This window comes from Magnolia sinica, chromosome 2, assembly GCF_029962835.1.
Source record: "Magnolia sinica isolate HGM2019 chromosome 2, MsV1, whole genome shotgun sequence".
Taxonomy (NCBI): domain Eukaryota; kingdom Viridiplantae; phylum Streptophyta; class Magnoliopsida; order Magnoliales; family Magnoliaceae; genus Magnolia; species Magnolia sinica.
In genome coordinates this window covers 115,135,622-115,145,943 of record NC_080574.1, presented here as the reverse complement: position 1 = coordinate 115,145,943, position 10,322 = coordinate 115,135,622, and the positions used below count along the sequence as shown (strand labels likewise).

The 10,322-nt window shown below is 41.0% G+C and overlaps 1 non-coding gene across 1 annotated transcript; it reads right to left on the bottom strand.

Moving 5' to 3' along the window:
* Positions 1-978: 978 nt before the first annotated feature.
* LOC131238067 (small nucleolar RNA R71) lies at positions 979-1,085 on the bottom strand. Its single transcript, XR_009167487.1, has one exon. It is a non-coding gene; the product is annotated as a small nucleolar RNA R71 (small nucleolar RNA).
* Positions 1,086-10,322: the final 9,237 nt, after the last annotated feature.

Below are 10,322 nucleotides of genomic sequence, written 5' to 3'. Positions count from 1 at the left end.
TGACACTTTTAGAATCTAATTTTGTTTCTTAATTTATTTTTTAGAATTTTTTAGAAACTAACCTTCCTATTTTGTAGGCCTTTAAGATAGAAATCTCTAATTCGGTACACTCTTTCCCTACTTTCTATTTTTCAATTCTCTTTTAGTAATTTACTTTCTAGTTAGGGCTCTCCTAAGTATTTTTGAAATTTTCATCTTCTTTTAGGAATTCTTTCTTTTAGAAGCTAGTTCACTTCTATCTTTCTTTTAAGGATTGTTTTTCTCCTTTTTAGAATCTAACTTATTCTTGTTTTATTTTGCAGGTCCTTAACTTAGGGGCTTCAATTTGGTAATTTCTTTCCAACTCTCCCTCTCTCTCTTTCTAGATTTCCTTTTCCTTTCTTAGGATTAGGTTTTTAATTAAGGGCTACGAGTGTTTTCATGCCCAAGTGGGCCCGTGACGACACTCGACGTCTCTTGACTGAAGGAGGATTGGTTGAGGGGTTGACTATCCATCGCAGGACTAGACACCGCTCGAAATCCCCTGAGTTAACTGAGGTTATGGCTGAAGACCAACCTCCTCCACTTCCACCCAGGGTGGAGGATACCCAAGATGAGAATGAGGTGCAACAGGCACCCCCGCCTCGTACTTTACGAGATTATCTACAACCGGCGGGAGTGAGTATGCCCTCATGCATGATTTTTCCTGAAAACACAGGACAAATGGACATCAAGCCAGGAGTTATCCAACTCCTTCCCAAATTCCATGGACTTGAATCAGAAAGTCCATATTTACATTTGAAAGAGTTTGATGAGATTATAGCTACATTATGTTTTCCTAATGTATCTGAGGATACAATTAGGCTGAAACTCTTTCCCTTTTCCTTAAAAGAGAAAGCTAAGACGTGGTTACATTCACTACGTCCTAGATCCATTGGCACATGGAACGATATGCAGAGGGAATTCATAAAAAAATTCTTCCCACATCATAAAACGATTACCCTCAGAAAAGCGATCATGAACTTTGCCCAAAAGGAAGATGAAACATTCTTCCAATGTTGGGAAAGGTTCAAAGATTTGGTCAGTTCATGCCCACAACACGGATTTGAAACGTGGCGCATTACAAATTTTTTCTATGATGGACTGACATCTTCCATGCGCCAAATGGTCGAGACAATGTGTAATGGAGAGTTCATCAACAAAGATGTTGACGAGGTATGGGATTACCTCGATAGTCTCGCTGAAAAAACACAATCATGGGACTATTACCCAATGGCGAACACCACGTCTAGGCCGACTCAATTAAAGGAAAAAGGTGGATTATATCTCTTGAAAGAAGAGGATGATCTCAAGTGTAAAGTGACTACGCTCATAAGGAAAGTTGAGGCCATGGAAGGAAAGAAGGATAAGGTCAATGAAATTGTTTACGGCATCTGTGATTGCAACATTCACACAACTGAAAACTGTCCTACAATACCGCCTTTCGAGGAGTGTTGAATGAACAAGCCAATGCCGTAAATAATTATCAAAGACCTTTTATTGGACCTAACTCTAACACATACAATCTTGGCTGGAAAAATCATCCAAACTTCAGTTGGAGAAATGGACAAACGGCGACTCTCCATGTTTCTTCAATCAAAATCCAAATCAAGTGAAACCTCAAGAGGAACCGGTTCAAAATCCCATACAAGAGCTGGCTCGGGCAATGCGGGGAATCACAGATTTTATGCAAAAGATAGATTCTCGTATGACGGTTATAGAAAAGGGGATGCTTCCTGCACAACCTCTCCCCAATCCTAAACCGCAATACGAGAATAATGATCCCAGCTCTTCAAATCAGATGGGACATGCTAAATCCATCACCACTCTTAGGAGTGGGAAGATCATTGATAAAACTCTTCCGGTTAGGCCCGAAAAGCCTCAAGAACCAAAAGAGGACAACAATGATGGATCCAGTGATGCCCCACAAAAAGTATAACCGGAACTTCTAGAGAAGCCAGTTGCTCCATTCCCCAACGGTTGGTTTCACCAAAACCTCTCTCTAACTCTCGGGATATCCTAGAGGTGTTGAAACAGTGAAAGTCAACATTCCTCTACTTGATGTCGTTAAAGATACCTTCATATGCCAAATTCCTAAAAGACTTATGCACGACCAAGCGGCGAAAAATTATTCAAAAGAAAATCTTCTTGACGAGAAAGTGAGTGCCATCCTGAAGCAAGACATGCCGCAAAATTCAAGGATCCCGTAGCCCAACCATATCATGTGTAATCGGAAACCATCGAATTGATCACGCACTTCTTGACTTAGGAGCGAGCGTCAATCGATTCCCTACTCGGTATACAAACAGTTAGGTTTGGGTGAATTAAAACCCACCCTAACCACACTATAACTTGCCGATCGCTCTGTTCGTGTACCAAGAGGGATAATTGAGGATGTGTTGGTCCAAGTTGATAGATTTTACTACCCTCGTAGACTTTATCATCCTGGACACCGAACCCATCAATAACATGAGCACTCGATTCCCGTCATTCTTGGTCGCCCATTCCTTGCCACGTCAAATGCAATTATCAATTGCGGGAATGGTGTCATGACTATGTCTTTTGGGAATATGACATTGGAGTCAAACATCTTTTTCAATAACGGCAGAAACTTAGAGGAGGATGACGATTTCCACAACATTAACATGATTGATTCTTTAGTGAAAGATACGACACCTCTGACCTTATCCTCTGACTCTCTAGAGACGTGCCTGGCCCACTCCCATGATTTTGATGATGACATGATTAGGGAGACGTGTGCCTTGCTTGATACTGTACCGGTACTTGAAGTTAACCGGTGAAGGCCACAATTTGAAGAATTACCACAAACCGATGTAGTGCCTCCACCATCTAACCTCAAGTCACCGAAGCTTGACTTAAAACCTTTGCCCTCTGATTTGAAATATGCCTATTTAGGTCAAGATGAGACATACCCGGTGGTGATCTCTGCCCACCTGGAGAAAGAACAGGAGAGTATGCTCATATCTAGTCTTATTGAGCATAAAGGAGCCCTGGGATGGACGATAGCGGACCTCAAGGGAATCGATCCCTCGATTTGTACTCACCACATATATCTTGAGGATAATGCAAAAATCGCTCGGCAATCATAATGTAGACTAAATCCAAACATAAAGGAAGTGGTTAAGGTCAGGGTTCTTAAACTATTGGATGTAGGTATCATATACCCAATATCCGATAGTCAATGGGTGAGTCCAACTCAGGTGGTTCCTAAGAAGTCCGGAATCACCATCGTAGTCAATGCTAATAATGAACTCATGCTAACTAGAGTTACTACTGGTTAAAGAATGTGCATTGACTACAAGAAGTTGAATACCGTCACGAGAAATGACCACTTTCCTTTGCCCTTCATTGATCAAATCTTGGAAAGGCTAGCTGATCACTCGTACTATTGTTTCCTTGATGGGTATTCGGGCTACAACCAGATAGAGATAGCCCTTGAAGATCAGGAAAAGATTACATTCACATGTCCCTACGACACCTTTGCTTATCGAAGGATGCCATTCGGACTATGTAATGCCCCTGCCACCTTTCAGTGTTTGCTTAGTATCTTTTCTGATATGGTAGGGCAATATCTAGAGGTCTTCATGGATGATTTCTCTGTTTACGGTCCATCTTTCAGCAAGTGCTTGGAAAGTCTTAAATGTGTGTTGAAAAGATGTGAAGAAAAGAACCTGGTACTTAATTGGGAGAAGTGCCATTTCATGGTTCAGAAAGGAATTGTCCTTGGACATATCATCTCGTCCAAAGGAATCGAGGTAGATAAGGCAAAAATCGATCTTATCTCTAACCTACCTCCACCCAAGAACATCGGAGACGTGCGATCCTTCTTAGGACACGCAGGATTTTACAAGCGATTCATAAAGGACTTTAGTCTCCTCTCTCGTCCATTATGTAATCTTCTTCAAAAGGATGTTCCGTACAGTTGATCGAGCAATGCCAGGAAGCTTTCACCAAGCTTAAAGGCACATTAACCACCGCACCTATCATGCAGCACCGATTTGAACCTTCCTTTTGAGCTTATGTGCGACGCTTCGGATTATGCTCTTGGGGCGGTCTAGGCCGAGAAAAGACAAGAAGCCCTACGTCATTCACTACGCAAGTAGGACTCTAAATCGCCCAAGTGAACTACTCGACTACGGAAAAGGAACTCTTAGCCGTAGTGTTCGCCTGGGACAAATTAGGTCCTACCGATCGGATCCAAGATCATTATATATACAGATCATGCGGATCAAGTATCTTCTTTCTAAGAATGATTCTAAGCTCCGCTTGATAAGATGGATCCTTCTACTCCAAGAATTTGATTTGGAAATTAAAGATAAAAAGGGAGTAGAGAACGTAGTGGCCGATCACCTTTCTCGCCTTAATACCTCGATTCCCTTGAGACAACCCATATCAATGACATGTTCCCTGAGGAACAATTGTTTAGAGTCTCCCATTCACCTTGGTTCGCTAATATTGCTAATTTTCTTATCACAGGTTCTATACTAACACATTGGACTGCGCAAGATAAGAAGAAATTCTTTACCAAGGTGTGCAACTTTTTTTGGGACGATCCATATTTATTTAAATATTGCCCAGATTAAATCTTAAGGAGATGTATGCCAGACGATGAGCATTAGAGTGTCATCTCCTTCTGTCACTCACAGGCCTGTGGTGGTCACTTTTCTGCTAAAAAGACCACGGCCAAGATTCTGCAGTGTGGCTTTTATCGCCCACTATGTTTAGGGACACTCATGAGTTTTGCAAAGCTTGTGAGCGTTGTCGAAATTGGGAGCATTGTCCCGTTGAAATATGATGCCTTTGAATCCCATTCTTATCATTGAAGCATTTGATTGCTGGGGCATCGATTTCATGGAACCATTCCCCCAATCGTTTGGGAATCTGTATATTTTGCTCGCCGTGGATTATGTCACTAAATGGGTCGAAGCGATTTCGTGTCGAAAGAATGACCATCGCACGGTCATTAAATTCCTAAAAGAAAACATCATTTCTCGATTCGAAACGCCTCGAGCCATCATTAGTGATGGGGGCTCACACTTCTGTAATAAACCATTTAAGAGCTTAATGAAGAAATACGGTATCTCTCATAAGGTGAGCACCCCATACCATCCTCGGACAAGTGGACAAGCTGAGATTTTCAATAGGGAGATCAAACACATTTTGGAGAAAACGGTTAACCCTAACCATAAGGATTGGTCAATCTGATTGACCGATGCCTTATGGGCTTGCCGTACCGCATTTAAAACCCCTATTGGAATGTTTTCCTTTAGACTTGTCTATGGGAAGGCTTGCCACTTGCCCGTGGAGTTGGAACATAGAGCCTACAAGGCGATTAAAAATCTAAATTTTAATTTTTAGACAACGCTGGCTCACTACGTAAACTTTAGTTGAATGAACTCGAAGAAATTTGGAATGATACATATGAGAATGTGAGAATTTACAAGGACAAGATGAAAGCATTTCATGACCAACACATTTTACGAAAATCATTCACGCCTGGTCAGAAGGTCCTTTTGTACAATTCTCGATTACATCTCTTTCCGGGTAAGCTTCGATCTCGTTGGACCGGCCCTTACATTGTTGTTACTGTTTTTCCGCATGGGGCCGTTGAGATAAGAGATCCCGACAATGGCAAGGAGTTTAAAGTCAATGGACATCGATTGAAACCATTTGTCGAGAAATTTGATTCAGAGGACATGTCCATGCCTCTGACTGATCCTGTTTACCAGGATTAATCTCCTAGTCTGATGGAGGTATAGGTAAGTTTCCTGTTTTCTTAGGACTAGGGTAGTTGTTTTATTTGTCTGGCTGAAGACGGTAAACTTAGCGCTCGTGGGAGGCAACCCAGCTCTTCATTTCATTTCTTTTTTATCATTAGTTAGTTCAATGTTTGTGGGTAACATTGCTACAAACCCTCACGAGACTACAACTCGTCCACTAGGGGTAACCTAGGGGTTTAAAGGCTTGTTGCATACGCTAAATGCAATCGAGAGTACCTGCGAAAGTGGTGTAAGTAGGATTTCATTTTTGTTATTTTTATTTTAGTTTTGTTGGTTCCCCTCTTGTACTGACTCGCTCTTACGTCAATATCTTTGGAAAGCCTCTTGATTCTTTCAGGTATTATCTTCCCATCACTTCTCATTTACTTACTTTGTCCCATGTGCATTGCATGCTTATTTCTTTTACATTGAGGACAATGTAGATTTTTAGTTGGGGGTGGGAGATTAGGTTTCCTAATCAGCGTTTTCTTGGTCTTGAGCAAAAGTTGTGAAAATTTTTAATTTTTCAGGATTTCTGATGAAGTCAAAGTGATTTTGACAGGCCATAGATGCATGATGTTGGTACTTCATGACTCTTGAATTCAGTTATCTATTAAATTTCACAGCTAAGTTTGAATTGTTAATCCATTATTAGAATTTGTAAACATTGATTGAGTCATGAATGCGCAGGACACATCTCGCTTCCATATTAAGGTTTCAGTTCGATATTAAAGGATTAACTTGGTAATCACTAAACATGAAAGGAACTAACTTGAGAAATCGAATGGATTGGGCAAACAGTCTTTACCATAGGTTTGCTCCCTATAGGTGAGGATTCAATTCCCCATGAATGATATGTGAAAAAGTTGGGTGTACAGTTTTTACCTTAGGTTTGCTCCCTATAGGTGAGGATCTGATCCCTCTTCTTGGCGTTACTTCTAATGAAAAAATCAAAAAAAAAAAAAAAAATTTAAATTAAAAGAATACAAAGATAGGTGTAAGCCAAGTTGGGTTATCGTGATTTCTCTTATTTTTACCAATAATATCCTTAAATAGAGAGGTGAATCTTAATGTTGATAAGTCGAGATTAGACTATACATCCATGGAATTCAGTGTTTGGAATTGTTCTAATTAAGGGATTAATATTTGAACTTGACTATGAAGTTTACTGTGAGCTTGATTTCAGGAGAAAGTAATGCCAACATTCATGAATCATAGAATTCTAGGATCTGGATTGTTTTTCAAAAATCATTCGAGTTTTTATTTTCTTATAGAAATTGTTCTGTAACTCTCAACTTATTTTTCGCATACTTTGCTCGGGACTAGCAAAATGCTGGTTGGGGGTTGTGTTGAGGGTCAAATATTGCATATCAGACCCCATTTATTACCTGGATTTATGAGCATGACTCTGTTTAACGCCCGGTTTTAATTATGTTTTGTTGCAGGATGCAATCAGGAGCTTAAACTGAAATTGGGTATTAAAAGCGTGGATTCGGCACTCCGATGTCACAAAAGCAGGGGACGGACTCCTGGGGATTGGGATCGACGATTTTACACAGCCGAGATCCGGAAAAAATCGAGAAACTGAAGCTCAAGTGGCCCAAAAGTCAGCCAGAATACAAGATCATAGGTTTCTCACCACCCGTTTGTCCCGAAATTTCATACACGACCTGAAGAACATAAATTAACCGTACATGCAGAATTTCGGCCATTGTATCCTGGTGGAAGTGGCCTAATGGATAGATCATCCCTCGGAATCATGATTCTGGGCCCACCTGCTGTTTGGATCTGCTTCATCTCCGGTCTCCACGGTCTAAATGATGTGACAGAATGGATGGACGGAGCGGATTTCATATATACATCATGATGGACCCCATAAGGAGCATGCGAGTGCATAGACGGTGCACTCCTGTGGTGCACCGAATTCCTACAAAAGGGTCAGTCACCGCTGACCCGCGTCCTCTTAAAAAACGCAACAGCGTTTTCGCTGTCGTCCGCTGGTCCTCCTCAGTGGGGCCCACTCGACACCTGGAGTGATGATTCGAACCGTCCATTGTATCAAGAGGGTGGGCGTGAACATCGCCTAGGTGGCGTAATATCGAAAGATAATGGAGAGTGGATTTCAGCTGTTAAAACGGATGATTAACGGTGACTTGAAAGATAACGTGGGTCACATGGAATTTAATCCAAAAGTAGTGCTTCCCACCTGATTTTTCGAGTAGAACGCAGTGGACGGCTTGGATTTTTCAAAAAGACAGTGAAATGGGGCCCACCATCGTCACAACGTCAATGACGCTACCCTGTTTTCGCAACCGGAAGCCGTCCGGTTTTTACGGCGGATTGTACGCCCTTGGGCGCGGTCGGACAGTTGATCTGAACCGTTCATCATGTAGGTGGGCCAGAAAGCTCCCAGAGGACGTTGTCCTTTTGGAAGGAAAGCAAAGAAGAAGAAGAGGAGAAGACTCCGAGTTTGGCTGCTGTGCGTGAAGACGTCTCCGCAACCAACTCGTCCGCGGACTCCGGCCTTTCGCACGGACCTCCTGCTCTACATACAGGAGTCTCCAGCTTCTGCAGCCGAGTCCTGCCAGGACTCCACAGCAGGGAGGTGAGAAGAAAGATAAAAGGAGAGGTCTCGGTTTGGGTTGAAGGGCAGGAGGAAAACGAGGAAGAAAAGAAGGAGGGAAGCTGTGTGGCTGGAGGCAGGTGGACGTGAGCAAGAGGTTGGGTTTGAGAGAAGAAACAGAGAAGAAATAGAGAAGACAGGAAAGGAGGATGTGAAGTTTTTTAAGCTGTTTTTTTCCATTCTCGTTCTTTTCTTTCTTTTCTCTATTATCATTTGTTTTGTTTAGTCCATCCATGTCAGGCTAAAACCTCTTAGCTAGGGCTAAGAGGTGAAGCTTGTAGAATGATGGGAGATTGTATGCGTGTGCCTTTTGTTTAGATTAAGGGGATTTTTTTTATTTAATTTTATTATGGAAGTATTGTTAGTTTTTAATGGCCTATTGTGACTGAAATTACAATGGGTTTGCAATGGCTTTGAGTATTTCTTGTTCCTTATTTTGATTATGATATCAGGAAGCCCTGTTGTTCGCCATCATCTCCTGGGCATGGTTGGATGTCGGTACCCTTCATAACCTTCATAATCAGCTGATTGGTTGGTAATTAGTTTAATTTTGTTGTTGACTTTGTCTCTTGGGCATGGTTTGGTGATGGAATCCATTCTAATTCATATACCTTTCACCCCTTGAAAACTATATCAAAGGAAGTCTAGTCAATTTCCATGATTTCTGAAGCAGGATCTCCCTGATCTCTACAAGTGGATCCTCTGAATCCCTAGTTTTCTTCCTTGGATTGTTTAAAGTTTTAGATAATTATTCCACAATTATTTCTGAAATTCTATTTGGTTTAGATCATATCTTAGTCTAGTTCTATTTCTACTTGGTTTCAGATAACGTACAGGTATCAGTCTCTTTGGATTCAACCTCGGTCTTACCGAGTTTATTACTACATCACAACCCTATACTTGGGGAGTGAGTGAACAACTTCCTATGGAATTTTACAATCAATAGCCATAAAATGGGATAGATTCACCAAGCAATAAGCTGTGTTAGTGGCCTCGGTCCACATTTCCTTGCCCAACCCAACATTATCCATCATGCATCGAGTCCTCTCTAAGAGAGTCTAATTCATCCACTTAGCTACAATTCTGCTCTGGTTTGTGATACACTATGTTGTGCCTCTCGATGTCTTCATCTTTACAAAATTGATTGAATTCACCATAAGTGAATTCCCCACATTATTTGTCCTCAACAGTTTCAACTTTCGCCTTGACTATTTTTTCACCATCGCCTTCTACTGTTTGAAATTGGTGAAAACCTTGGATTTATTTTTCATAAAATAGATCCACACCTTTATAGAATAGTTGTTAATAAATGTAATGAACCATGATGACCCTCCGCCAACAACTACAGGCAACAACACCCATATATTATAATGTATATAATGTAGAACTCCTTTACAAACATGTTTTCTAGACTTATAAGACAACCTTGACTGTTTACAATATATATAATACTCATATATACTAAAATCAAAGCTTTTAAAAACTGTAATCAAACAACAATCAGAAAATACCTTCATATCCCGCTCGCTCATATGGCCTAGGTACGAATGCCACATACGTGCTGATGTGGAATACGCTATAACCACTATAGCTCCTCCTGATGAAGTGCTCTTGATCAACGTATAAAGGTTACCATTTTTCTGCGCTTTCATGACTATGAGTGCTCCCTTTGAAACTTTAAGGACACAATCGAATCTAATGAATTTTTTCTTAAGTGCCTCAAGTGCACCTAGAGATACCAGACTCTTCTTCAACTTAGGAACATGTCTCACATCGGTCAAAATATGCACCATGCCATCAAACATCATGATGAGCACTGATCTAACACCAACCACATTATGAGAATTGTTATTACGGATAAACACATGGTTATCATTGCACTCACTATAATTGGTGAACCA